Source organism: Mizuhopecten yessoensis, unplaced genomic scaffold, assembly GCF_002113885.1.
Source record: "Mizuhopecten yessoensis strain PY_sf001 unplaced genomic scaffold, ASM211388v2 scaffold11139, whole genome shotgun sequence".
Taxonomy (NCBI): Eukaryota; Metazoa; Mollusca; class Bivalvia; order Pectinida; family Pectinidae; genus Mizuhopecten; species Mizuhopecten yessoensis.
The window spans coordinates 1,817,637-1,832,960 of NW_018408899.1; positions in this window are offsets into that span (position 1 = coordinate 1,817,637).

Consider the following 15,324-nt stretch of genomic DNA (forward strand, 5'->3'; position numbering starts at 1 on the left):
ATAAATAAAAAATATTGAAATCCCAAATTAAGGGGAGGTAACTGTATAAACGAAAAATCACAGTGAATTATCCATTGATTTACCTGCAGTGTGACAAGGATCCTTAATATAAATGTTAAAACATTGTCATTGTATGTAAAATCACGTATTTAGCCCTTTCCTTCATGGCCATGATTTTCAAGTAATACGAATATCGTTAAGTTAAAAGTCATTTTTTTCCTTTATTTAGAGTTCTTCTTAACATTTTGAGTAATCTTTTATCTAATAAATCAAATTATTAATTTAACATAATTTGATAAAATTTTGATTTGTTGTGCGGCAAACTTCATTTCATATTTTTAGACCTGTACGGTTGAATGCGGCTGGTAACTTTCCTGTTGCGCGGTATGATATAGATGCCAAAAATGGGGAAAATGACATTTTCGTTTGATTGGCAAATTTGGTATGTATATATACAGCACATTTTTTTTGTATATACTGTCAACTAGAACACTACTTTTAATAACGTAAACATAATGAGACAAACAAGATATGTATCCGGATATCAATTAGATGGTAAAGACATTCTCGATAAATTATTTATTGCCACATCAACGGACTCGTGATATCGTAATTATTAAGTGAAATATGACTCATGATAAAAAAGAACCTCTCTTTTACTACAGTCAAAGGTGTTTTTCAATTCAATAGAACCTGTTTATTTGAATGAGCGGGCATATTACTAAAGGGTGTAAACGCAAGGAGACCATATACTACATTACGAATACACAAAGACAAATAAACCACAACGGCAACATACATTGACAAAATATACCACAGAGTCAACACGTGAGGACAAAATATGCCACAGTGTCTGCATACGAGGACAAAATATACCACAATGTCAACACACCAGCACAATATATATCACAGCGTGAACACACAAGACTGAAATATACCACAGCGTCAACACACAAGTACAAAATATACTACTGAATCTGAACATACGATGATACAATATACCACAGCGACAGCACACAAGGATAAATAAACCACAACGTCAACACACGAGTATAAAATTTACCACAGTCTTTACATACAAGGACAAAATATGCAACAGCGTTAAATACAATGAAAAGTACACCATTGCGTCAACTCACAATGATGAAATGTACCAATAAACGTGAACACATGACAAAGATATACCATTGCGTCAACTCACAATGATGAAATGTACCAATAAACGTAAACACACGACAAGGATATACCATTGCGTCAACTCACAATGATGAAATGTACCAATAAACGTGAACACACGACAAAGATATACCATTGCTTCAATTCACAATGATGAAATGTACCAATAAACGTGAACACACGACAAAGATATACCATTGCGTCAACGTAAAAGGAAAAAAACATATCACAGCATCAATGCACAAGTACAAAATACACCGTAGTGGCAGAAAACAGAGACAAGGCTGGTACTATAAGTTTATAAAATCAAAAGAAACCGAAGACACACCAAAGCTTAAGGAAAGGCATCACTGCTTCCTCAGAACACAGAAAGCTAAACGATTCTGTACTCATATGGAACCTGTCCTGATGTCCCACTCGAATTTAAGAATGTCATTACCACGATCTATAACGCAGTGGAATATCATTAAGCGTTCCAGACACTGAAATTCACTACTTTCAAAACAAGTTAAGCTGATGACCGTAATATTTCTCTCATTGAAACCTCACCGAAGGAAAGGCCTGTCTAAACAGTTTGCAATATATCGATCAGAAACTCCACGATAATTTGAACATGCTCTGGAGTAGGGACATTTCAATTCCATAAGGAAAGTTAACTATTGTCTTGGTTCTAAGGAAAGGTAATGTAGAGATCGTGAACTGAGTACCGTCGCAGAGTGAGACCGAGTGATCCATAGTGTAAGTGTCAACAAAGATGTTCGTACCAATCGGAAAAATATAGGCATTTATTCAAAGTCATAGAAAATAAACTGCCTAACCCTTGATCTCGACATCTGCTTTTCCTGAAAAATATATGTTGAATTGAAATCCGGTGCACTTTCTGGTACAAAGAAAAGGCTGTAACGTCACGCCTGACTGACATACAATGCAAACGGCGTTTTTCAATGCTGATTTGATTAAACGTCTAGCAAGGCAATAGTATACCTCGACACTCGACATGCCAAGTGACTTTCTGTAAATATAAGATTTTTTTTTACAGAGTTGATATCTTATGTAATTCTAGTATCAACGTGTATGTGATCATAGTCATTAATCTGACAGAAAATGTAATAAATTCTAAACTACCTATTTACAGATTGCATAGTTGAATCAAACATAAACATTGTTAAGAGCAGCTGTCACAAATACATTGATCTTATAACATCCAATGTATTAGCAATAACAAAATTTGCGAGGCATTCTCACAGTTAAAATATTATATATATATTGCTGTTGTTATTGATTATTTCTGGAAAGGTAACATAGTTAAGGTTCAACCAAGTAATATCCTTCTCCGCTAGGTCTCACTGGCTACAACAACACTACTCTAAACAAGGTATCACTTGCTAGAGAAACACTGCTGTCAACTAGGTATAACTGGCTGCAAAAATACATTCTTAATTCGGTTTCATTCGCTAGAGATACACCGCCCTTAACTAGGTTTAACAAGCTGCAAAAACACCACTCTCAGTCGGTCTCACTGGCTTGAGAAACAATACTCTTAATTCAGTCTCACTGGCTACAGAAACAACAACTTCAATTCAGTCTCACTGGCTACAGAAACAACACTTCCATTCGGTATCGCTGGCTACAGAAACAACACTCTCAATCGGTCTCATTGGCTACAGATACAGCACTCAATTCGGTATCACTGGGTACAGAAACAACACTTCTATTCGGTCTCATTGGCTACAGAAACAACACTCTCAAATCGATTTCACTGGTTACAGAAACAACGCTCATAATCGGTCTCGCTGCCTTAAGAAACACCACTCTCAATCGGTATCACTGGCTACAGAAACAATGATCTCAATTCAGTCTCAATGGCTAGAAAAACAACACTCTTAATAGGTCTCACAAGCTACAGAAACACCACTCTTAATGCGTTCTGATTGGCTACAGAAACAACAATATCAATTGGTCTCACTGGCTACAGAAACAACACTCTCAATCGGTCTCACTGGCTGTAGAAACATTAGTCCTAATTCGGTCTCACTGGCTACAGAAACAACACTCCCAATCGGTCTCACTGGCTGCAGAAACAACTCTCTCAATCGGTCTCACTGGCTACAGAAACACCACTCGCAATCGGTCTCACTGGCTACAGAAACAATACTTTCAATCGGTCTCACTGGCTACAGAAAAAATACTTTCAATCGGTCTCACTGGCTACAGAAAAAATACTTTCAATCGGTCTCACTGGCTACAGAAACAACACTTTCAATCGGTCTCACTGGCTACAGAAACACCACTCGCAATCGGTCTCACTGGCTACAGAAACAGCACTCTCAATCCGTCTGACTGGCTACAGAAAGGACTCTCTCCAACGGTCTCACTGGGTACAGAAACAACACTCTCAATCCGTCTCACTGGCTGCAGAAACAACACTCTTAATTCGGGCTCACTGGCTACAGAAACAACACTCTCAGTCGGTCTCACTGGCTGCAGAAACAACACTCTTAATTCGGGCTCACTGGCTACAGAAACAACACTCTCAGTCGGTCTCACTGGCTGCAGAAACAACACACTCAATCGGTCTCACTGGCTACAGAAAAAATACTTTCAATCGGTCTCACTGGCTACAGAAACAACACTCTCAATCCGTCTGACTGGCTACAGAAACAACACTCTTAATTCGGTCTCACTGGCTACAGAAACAACACTCTCAATCGGTCTCACTGGCTGCAGAAACAACACTCTTAATTCGGTCTCACTGGCTACAGAAACCAGACTCTCAATTCGGTTTCACTGGCTACAGAAATGCCACTCTGTTTGTTTAATCCTATTGACATCTAAGGTCATTTAAGGACGTGTCTTCATGTGTGTTATGTATGTGTGTCTGTATGTATATGTGCAGGAGGCAAGACATTTTCCTTTTTGCGATAGCACATATCTGACCCCGAGTTTAGTGTGCTACTTCACTGAAATACTGCACCGAAGGCACCAAGCACAGTAATCCAACCCGTCAACTTACACTGACAACAGGTAAATCAGCTGTTGTCGATATCCTTAATAAATTCAGAAGTGAAAAACAGCTACTATTTTATAGGAACTTTGGTATGTCTAGGGGTAGAACCCATTGCCTTTTTTCTTCGGAGAAAGGTCACACAAAATATCTGTACGTCCTAGATCATTCTGTTTGACGTAAATAGACAGCCTTTTCCCGTTATGTTATAGCCAAAACTCAATGCAAAAGTCAGATATCTTTGAAATCTGAATGCAGGCACTTTATCATGGTGATTCATTTCCATGTATATCATAATCGATAACATGAAACAAACTGATGTGAATTTCGTGGCAATGGCCATATATAATATAACCGGTACTTGTTACTGGGGTAATTTGTCCCGGTGAACTACATCCGCGAGCAAACATCAACTTCCGTTAATAAATATAGTAAATAGCGAGGAGCAGGGGAAATGGTGAACAAGTGAAGTGTCGTAATGTCGTAAAGTGATAAATATCCCACAGGAAAATGTGAATGTCTACTGCTCAATGCGTCATGCAATATCAATGCATGTTTTCCTTATAGCAAAACAAATATTGATCACTTAATCGCATGGAGGGCTTGTCCTGTTAAAACCTTTTCCCTTATAAGATGGAAATCTGTAGTTTCGAGATATTCATCTCGATTCCACTTTGTGTACGTGCGATTCTCCAATAGGAAGGTCTTTACGACTAAATATGTTGCACATTACCTACCGATATTTTTGCTCTGTAGAGTACACACGCACTACATAATACAATACTTGCACGATAACCAGCTCCTAGTTCATATTTCTGAAAGACTTGAACACCACCTTTTCATTCAAGTTATATTTATACACATATCATTCAGAGTCTGGTATTACAGCTTGAACGATTATAGGTTTGGTCTTCTCACTTTGACCTACAAGTTTTTATATTACCTGTAAGAACAGGCTGATGAGATACTTTTATTTGTGTCCATAAACTGGATTTTATTAAAAGGAGTGATTAAACGGAGCAGTATGAAATTGGAAGGTCTTAATAAACACTCCATGCTAAGTACATAATACACGGAGATATTTTTCACAGGTAAAACGTAAGTTACCTTTCATATTTTGATTGATTGAAATGTATTAGCAACGTTATGGAATACCAATGTGAGAATCAGTTGGTTTCTACCTATGTACGTTATGGTTGTAGCATCTGAAATGTTCGTCAACTACAAACGAAACTACATAACTTTAAATAGCATTGTTAATGAAGGTTTACAAAGCAATTAACCTTTGATAATGATAAATTAGTTGTGGAATGAATCATCTTTCTAAAGCCACAAACCATGGATATCACATAAATTATCCATAATTAAGACGCAGGAAAGGGAAACAAACTGGTTGATACGATAATGACAGATAACGTTAAAAAACGAAAACCAGGAAAACAGTTTTATATCATGCATCTTAATATTCTCTTAAGACGTATACTAATTTCACAAATTGTACTAGCACATACCAAACTTGATAGTATTTCCTTTTTCGTGCAACTTGAAAGACTACTTGTCGTCCTGAAAGTAAATCTAGAAAAGGATCATAGAGTCACCAGCCGAACCAACACTCAATGACTACGATAGAAATATCCTACCATGTGGCAGTGAAAGTGCACCTTACAAATCCATGTCACCATACCATGAACACAAAGGAAAATAGTATATATAAGTATATATGACCCCAACCACCTTAAAAAAGTTAAAAAGTAGACAATTATTTGTGCAGGTAAAGGATTCTGTACCGCCCTTGGCATTCGCCACGATGTGTCATGTCAGGTCAAGAGAAGAATGTTGATAACAAAATGAAAGGAATCAATCACCATTTTGAAATGCTTTGAATATCATATTTTGGAATAAATACATCATAAATTGATTATTTACTTCCTGATAGATAATCTGCGTATTTTTTAATGGTATCCTGGTTAGTCAATGTTATTAGAAAACTTTAAGTACTAGTTTTGTGTCAAATAGTAAGGACTTATAAAGTACATTTTATATTAACTCAATGCTTTAAGATTAAGTTGTAAAATTTTATAACAGCTTGACGTCAAGTTGAAATATAACAAAAATGACAAAAAAGGCCATATGTCTCAAAAATAAAGATGAAGTTAAAGAGAGAATGTCTCAAAAATAAAGATGAAGTTAAAGAGAGAATGTCTCAAAAATAAAGATGAAGTTAAAGAGAGAATGTCTCAAAAATAAAGATGAAGTTAAAGAGAGAATGTCTCAAAAATAAAGATGAAGTTAAAGAGAGAATGTCTCAAAAATAAAGATGAAGTTAAAGAGAGAATGTCTCAAAAATAAAGATGAAGTTAAAGAGAGAATGTCTCAAAAATAAAGATGAAGTTAAAGAGAGAATGTCTCAAAAATAAAGATGAAGTTAAAGAGAGACAATTTGTGTATACTCGCACCCAATCTTAGAAATACTTGAGTCTATATATATCTGTTTATTCCAAGCCCATTGAGTTGCACGACAGTTCAACTTTTAAAAGAGATACATTATGGATATTTCGAAAAATATAAAACTTTATACTAATAAGTTATGTTTTCTAATTCTAGGTAATTTGTAAACAAGAAAGTTTAAGGTTCAAATAATTTTGACAAACATCCACAATTCGAAATTTTCATTTAACGAATTAGTTTTAGTAAAAAAAAACAGTAAGCAAACAAAGATTTGAAACATCGTATTATCGCTTTGTGTGAATATTGGGACTGGATAATGGTCAAGGGAGAATACTACTTTTTATTTGCCTTTGCCTATAAATTTTGACGCCAACTTATTTGTCCCTGTGACGTCACCATTGATAATATATGTTACATATGCAAATGCGGTGTAAGGGATACTGTATAAGTGGTACATTCATATTGAATGCCGTTTAGAAATGTACGCGGTTTTCGCGTTAGGTAAATTAAAGCGGAAATATCCACATATAAATAGCATATCATAAATTCAAACAAGTACAGTAATAGTGACAAAAAATGTCCACACCGAGATCGCTTGAACAGTCACAACGCAAACATTTCAACACGCCGGAATTTATACCTTAACATATTATAGTAGTACTAGTATCATAAACAAATGTATTCTTAACTGTCGATGATCACAAATTTAATTTAATATTGCATAAAATACAGTCAGGAGTATCCCGTATCAAACACTGATAAATTCTATTGCAATTTACAAAGTGCAAAAAAGACTAAAATAAGTAAAATAAGACTACCGCTAAAACATGTACGTTTACTTTAACTCTCGCGTATTCTTATTTGTAATTAAAATAATTTATATTCAAATGTTTTATCTATAGGCATAAGATATACCATGATAATCAAAAAGTATATCTATATGAAAACAATGAAATTTTCGTTCTTGTTATTTTATTTTTGAACTTATTAAATGCAATCTAATAAATATATTATAAAAAATTGTATCTTAACCTCATGCAATAACATATTATTTGATAACTGTATGTTGTGTAATGTAATTTGGCAACAAATGTAAAGATTTTCTATGTTCTTTTGCTGAGGCATGATACGCTCAGAACGTATTGAATAAAAACAGGTTTATTTCTGAACGCAAGCATGGAGTAAGAGATTGTTTCGTACAGAACGTTTCAATGCAAAGACACCTAAGAATTGTGGATGTGCTGAAGACGAGTATCATTTTTGTGTCTTGTCACTGCTAGTCATTAAGAGATGTTACTACATTTAGCGTTCCAACAAAATTACGCTACAGAGAAATTAACTGTTTGTACGTGTATATATATACCTCCTAAATTCTGTGTAGATATAAGTATAGGCCCGTCACCGTTCTATAGCTAAAAAGGGGAGTTAGAAAAGTGCTTTTCCGGATAATTAAACAATTTGAAAATATCAATGTCGAACATTCATAACCAATTGACTTCTAAACGAATAAACAAATTCATATTTTTAAAAAGTACATTTGATCGGAATAACTTTGTATTTAAAGATTTCTTTTGTAAAGTCTGGTTATAATGTTACTTATTTTTGAAGTGTCGCATTAAGATTAAGCTGAGAAAATTATCATCCATCACAGTCTGGTTTTAGTACAAGTCGTTTTATCCTAAAGGCAGATATGATCTGAGAACTGTAGCAAATACTTACTAGGACACTTCGATGATGATACGATGTCTGTAGTGTTATTGGTGTCGGTTATATACACTGACGTATAATTAAATGATTAAAGTAACACTTAACGTAAAATCCGGTTCCGATTAGTGTAAGGTCGAAAGGTCAAAGTATTACTTAGTATTGTCTATAAATACTTGTTTACACGTGACACATATACAATCATATATGATATGTATGGTGAAGCACATATCATTAATACAATGTACTTTAAAAACACTTTATCATGGTCATTACATGATAGAATATTAGTATCACATATATACTACAATATACCACCTACCGGTAGCATAAATTCATTACCATGGTTTGTCAGTATGAGAATATTTGAGAACAAGTTGAGAATGACTTGAAAACGACTTGAGAACAACTAAATAATGGATTGTTCCATTTGGAAATGTATTTTCTAAAAAAAAACTCACAAAATCACAAAAGAAAAACATAAAAAAAAACAAAAAATGTCCGCTAGTCCTTAAATAGTATCCACACAGAGGTGATCCGCGCAAGAAAATAGCCCGTTATCAACGAATCACTATAAATTATGATGAAAATATTTAGAGGTAACAACACCATTTTAAGTGTTAAATTAGATATATAGAGAAGCCGATGACAAGAATAACGTTTTAAATATCATTAGGCCTAGAAGTCGAATGAAATATTTTGAATTTAGCTGATTATTTAATGGAAATATGTGTAAGGTATTTCTGTAAGTTCTTGTGTTTTGCCCGCGGGCTATAGCTTTTTTATCTTGAAAAAATGCCTTTGCGGGTTATCTGATGAAGTGGGCAATATGACAAAATGTTTTCAATTTTCTAAAAGCTATAAAAGAGCGGGCTATGCGATATCGTGCACATCTAAAATCATGTACATATTTTATTATAAACAAAACACAAAACTCACCTCTTCACATTTGCTTTTTAGGCTCTTTGCACATTTATTCATATATGTGCACATTGAGATGACTATCTTCTTGCTAAACGTTTTTTGGTGATTGTAAGCCCCTCTCCCTTTTTATAACAATTATAACTAATACTATTATCCATATATTGTAAAGCGCTTTAGATTAATTCTACAAATAATATAGGGCACTATATAAATGTTGTTGTATATTAACATTTACAAGAGTTCTCAAGATTTATCATCGCACGTATGCATAAAAAGTTGGTTCGTATTACTAGCTGGCACTGTATTAAATCGGCTATATGTAGTACTTACTGCGGTATTACGATTCGCCATGGCTGTTTACATCAGAATGATGAATGCATCAAGACGATATAAAGTAAAACAACCCACAATTATACTAAATCGAAAGCATCGATTACTAACATTGTTACCAATACATTAAAGTAAATGTGAGAGCTACATGTACCTGACGTTGGGAGTGAACTAGGTATTCATTACGGAGAGCGTTTTTTATGAAACAGATAGCCCGTATGCAGTCTACAGTGGCGGGCAATCGGCAGACTTTATTCCCGAAACATTATATTTTCAGATGTGCGGGCAATATAACGGAGAGGGCAATACCCATAAAATAACGGTAGTATATATACATGATCAACAGTTTATCGTACACTATTTTAGGGTTTGTCGTTCGAACAATTTTGTCATCGCTCGCACATGGATAAAATCTCGACTCCACTTGCAAAGATGGCTTCTTATATCGGGTAATTTGAATGAATAAGCTGGTCTCGTACCTCAGGTTGAGTAGAAATAAAATGGCTTACATAGCTCAGATTGTGTAAATGAATATGCTGGCATCAGGTTGTGCGAGAAACAGGTTTGCAGCGCACCATAGATTGCATGAATTAAAAATAATGATGTGTTCTTGTTAGTAGAAGTGAAGCGTTTAACGAAGATGTTGTTAACACAATGACACTTTACCATTTGTTAACACAATGACCCTTTACCATCACCCTTTACCATTTGTTAACACAATGACCCTTTACCATCTGTTAACACAATGACCCTTTACCATCTGTTAACACAATGACACTTTACCATCTGTTAACATAATGACACTTTACCATCTGTTAACACAATGACCCTTTACCATCTGTTAACACAATGACACTTTACCATCACCCTTTACCATCTGTTAACACAATGATCATTTACCATCTGTTAACACGATGACACTTTACCATCTGTTAACACAATGACACTTTACCATCTGTTAACACAATGACACTTTACCATCTGTTAACACAATGACACTTTACCATCTGTTAACACAATGACACTTTACCATCTGTTAACACAATGACACTTTACCATCTGTTAACACAATGACACTTTACCATCTGTTAACACAATGACACTTTACCATCTGTTAACACAATGACACTTTACCATCTGTTAACACAATGACACTTTACCATCTGTTAACACAATGACACTTTACCATCTGTTAACACAATGACACTTTACCATCTGTTAACACAATGACACTTTACCATCTGTTAACACAATGACACTTTACCATCTGTTAACACAATGACACTTTACCATCTGTTAACACAATGACACTTTACCATCTGTTAACACAATGACACTTTACCATCTGTTAACACAATGACACTTTACCATCTGTTAACACAATGACACTTTACCATCTGTTAACACAATGACCCTTTACCATCTGTTAACACAATGACACTTTACCATCTGTTAACACAATGACACTTTACCATCTGTTAACACAATGACACTTTACCATCTGTTAACACAATGACACTTTACCATCTGTTAACACAATGACACTTTACCATCTGTTAACACAATGACACTTTACCATCTGTTAACACAATGACACTTTACCATCTGTTAACACAATGACACTTTACCATCTGTTAACACAATGACACTTTACCATCTGTTAACACAATGACACTTTACCATCTGTTAACACAATGACACTTTACCATCTGTTAACACAATGACACTTTACCATCTGTTAACACAATGATACTTTACCATCTGTTAACACAATGACACTTTACCATCTGTAAACACAATGATACTTTACCATTTGTTAACACAATGACACTTTACCATCTGTTAACACAATGACCCTTTACCACCTGTTAACACAATGACACTTTACCATCTGTTAACACAATGACACTTTACCATTTGTTAACACACTGACACTTTACAATCTGTTAACACAATGACACTTTACCATCTGTAAACACAATGATACTTTACCATCTGTTAACACAATGACACTTTACCATTTGGTAACACAATAACCCTTTACCATCTGTTAACACATTGTCACTTTACCATCACCCTGTTCCATCTGTTAACACAATGACCCTTTACCATCTTTTAACACAATGACACTTTGCCATTTGTTAACACAATGACCCTTTACCATCTTTTAACACAATGACACTTTACTATCTGTTAACACAATGACACTCTACCATCACCCTTTACCATCTGGTAACGCAATGAGACTTTACCATCACCCTTTGTCATCTGTTAACACAATGAGACTTTACCATCACTCTTTACCATCTGTTAACACAGTGACCCTTTACCATCTGTTAACACATTGACACTTTACCATTTGTTAACACACTGACACTTTACAATCTGTTAACACAAGGACACTTTACCATCTGTAAACACAATGATACTTTACCATTTGTTAACACTCTGACACTTTACAATCTGTTAACACAATAACACTTTACCATCTGTTAACCCAATGACACTTTACCATCAACCTTTACCATTCGTTAATACAATGTCACTTTGCCATCACCCTTTACCAACTGTTAACACAATGACACTCTACCATCACCCTTTACCATTCGTTAATGCAATGACACTTTGCCATCACCCTTTACCAACTGTTAACACAATGACACTCTACCATCACCCTTTACCATTCGTTAATGCAATGACACTTTGCCATCACCCTTTACCAACTGTTAACACAATGACACTTCACCATCACTCTTTACCATCTGTTAACACAATTACACTTTACCATCACCCTTTACCATCTGTTAACACAATGACACTTTACCATCACCCTTTACCATTCGTTAATACAATGACACTTTGCCATCACCCTTTACCATCTGTTAACACAATGACACTTTACCATCACCCTTTGTCATCTGTTAACACAATGACACTTTACCATCACTCTTTACCATCTGTTAACACAATGCAGATTTCATTGTATAGAGCATCAGGGGTCGGTGCTACACATTTTTTCATCTCTACAGACAATTCAGGCCACTCGTAATCTCCTGTGTATATATCAACAGGGACCAGTGTTACGCATTCTGTCCTAATATGCATAACTAAGAATCAAGAGAAAACTACAGGTGAAATTTAAGAAAGATCCCTCAAATACTGTTTGAGAAATAGTGCTGACAATATTTACCTCTCAAAATTGAAGATGACCGTCTGTCCGCCATCTTGGTTTTCCAATCAGACCCAAACTAGAGGCCAGGGGAAATCTTCATGTGAAATTTGAGAAAGATCCCTCAAGCACTTTCTGAGAAATAGCACTAACAGCTTTAAATCTTAAATTCAAGAAGGCTGGCCATCGGCCATCTTGGATTTGTCATTAGTTCTAAAATTTGAAATGCATAACTATGGATAAGGGAGTAAAATTTGAGAAAAAATCCCTCCAGTTTTTTCTGAGAAATAGCACTAGCAAACCTTATCTCTCAAATTCAAGATTACTGCCTGTCTGCCATCTTGTTTTTATGATCAGTCTCAAAAAAAAAAAAAAAAAAAAAAAAAAAAAAAAAAAAAANCGGGTGACCCTTCATAAATAGCGCTTACAAGAATTGTTTAAGGACGGACGGGCGGACCACGGACCAATGACCACGAACGCAGGATGATTTGAACATCCCGCAATCTGATGATGATGGGTTAAAAAAAATAAAAGTATATAGATTAAAATTAATAAATAGACAATCCTTGTTAATCCACAGAATCAATAAATTAGCATCATCCGAACGTATTCCTATTTATGGTGTGGTAGTTTGCCACGTGTGACGACCTTTTTAATCTTTCAGTGTTTCAATGTTTACATTCAAAGCCAGCAGTAGCATACTTGCCATTTTCTAAGTACAGTAAGACACCACACACTATATATTAATACAGAATGCTTGGAATGTCTTCACCTCTATACCAGGAAAATATTATGAAAAAAGAATCACAGAAACCTAAAACAACAGAAAAACTCAGCAATAGAACTACATACATTTTTATGTAGTTACTACGTATATATAAACAACAAATCAATACGTAGCTTATCACAATACAATCACAGTTTCATATCATCAAAAAGTCTTGCAACACTATTATGCCACCTCAGAAAATATGAAACTACAATTGTATTACATATTCCAGAGCAATGTTATAGGAGTTATGTTATTCTATCAACAAGAAGTGGAGCGAACAGAACAACGGAACATCAAATTGCTTATTTTCATTCGGTAGCTTTTATTAAAGAGAGATAAATAGTAGCTTAATTGCTTGATAATCCAGATTGTTTTTGACCGTATTTGGTCAATAGTGTCCTTTCGTATACGTATATAAATGTGCATCGTAAACATATTTATAAAGATACTTAGTAAAAGAAAACGAATCAGTTGACAAGCATTTCCGGTAGATTTAATTATAATCCCAATTGCAAACGAACCGTAACAAGTGACTTCGTGACAGGGACATTAGGATGGTAAGAGAAGCAAAGATCCTTTTACATTCGGTCGTTACCGATTTTCTTTGTGATGTGATAGGATGTTTATATTTAGTTAAAGTGTACTTATATGTATGCATCTTAATAATTGGAACCAAGGCAAGTGGAAATAAATTATCCCCGCTCCGACATCTATGTTGTTTACAAAACTTCAATGTCATGAATGAAAACTCTACTTCAAAGCAAGAAGAAAATCACACTCATACAACACTCCATTTGACGATGATACCCGGATACACAAGAAGTATTTATCAACAATTTTAGGTGTGAACTTATTCATTTTCTAAATAAACATACCCACAGTCAATACATACCGACGTCGCTTTATGGATGTAGGCACGCTCCTCGGTTCCGCATCATAACCTCCGTAAACATGATTAGATTGCAATGATACTTTTTACTAACAGGTACGAAATGGGAAGACGAAGGCAAGGTTCAATAATTACGTATCAAATTAACATATGACAATCTGTTTTCAGCTCTTTTCGCAGGATTGGATTTCAGTTAAACTTGGTCTGCTGAAATTTAGAAAAAGATAGAGATTTTTAGTAAAAGATGAGATGATAAAAATCGTGCCCTTTTCGAGCGTGTTATGTCCCTTTTTATACATCTCTTACTCCAAACTTGGTGTAAGACAACACGATTTGGTAGTAGAGTGAAGTGTAGTACTATCAGGGCACCGTGACCTACTTTTCTTCCGCGTGGCATTCGTGGGTCATATCAAGGTATGGCCCTTTTCCGTCTGTCCATTAAGCCTTATTTTCCGCAGGGTAACTAACATTGCCTGAAAGCTGGTCGGTAACTGTTATATACAAAGACCAGGTTGAGCATACAGTAAAATAAGTGCGTAACTAATTTGTAAAGCTTTGAAATGCAATCCTTTCCATAAGCAATAAGAAATGATCACCATCTGTATAATTTTACTTACTTAAAATAAGATGTCACTCAATTTGTTGTTTCTTGAAGTTTAATATATGTTTCCTTTTAACCGCTGGGGACTAAAACGACTTTGTTTCTGTGAGGATTTAAAATGACGTCTTTGCTATTTTTAGAATATAAAACGTCCTTCTATTTATTTTTGAAGGTTTTAATATCCCCCTTTTTCATTTTTACTGTGGGGCTTAGGACGTCTTTCCCGTTGTTATCGAGGGTTGAGGACGTCTTTCCTTTTGTTATCGCGTGTCTAGGGAGTGTTTCCCTTTGTTATCGCGTGTCTAGG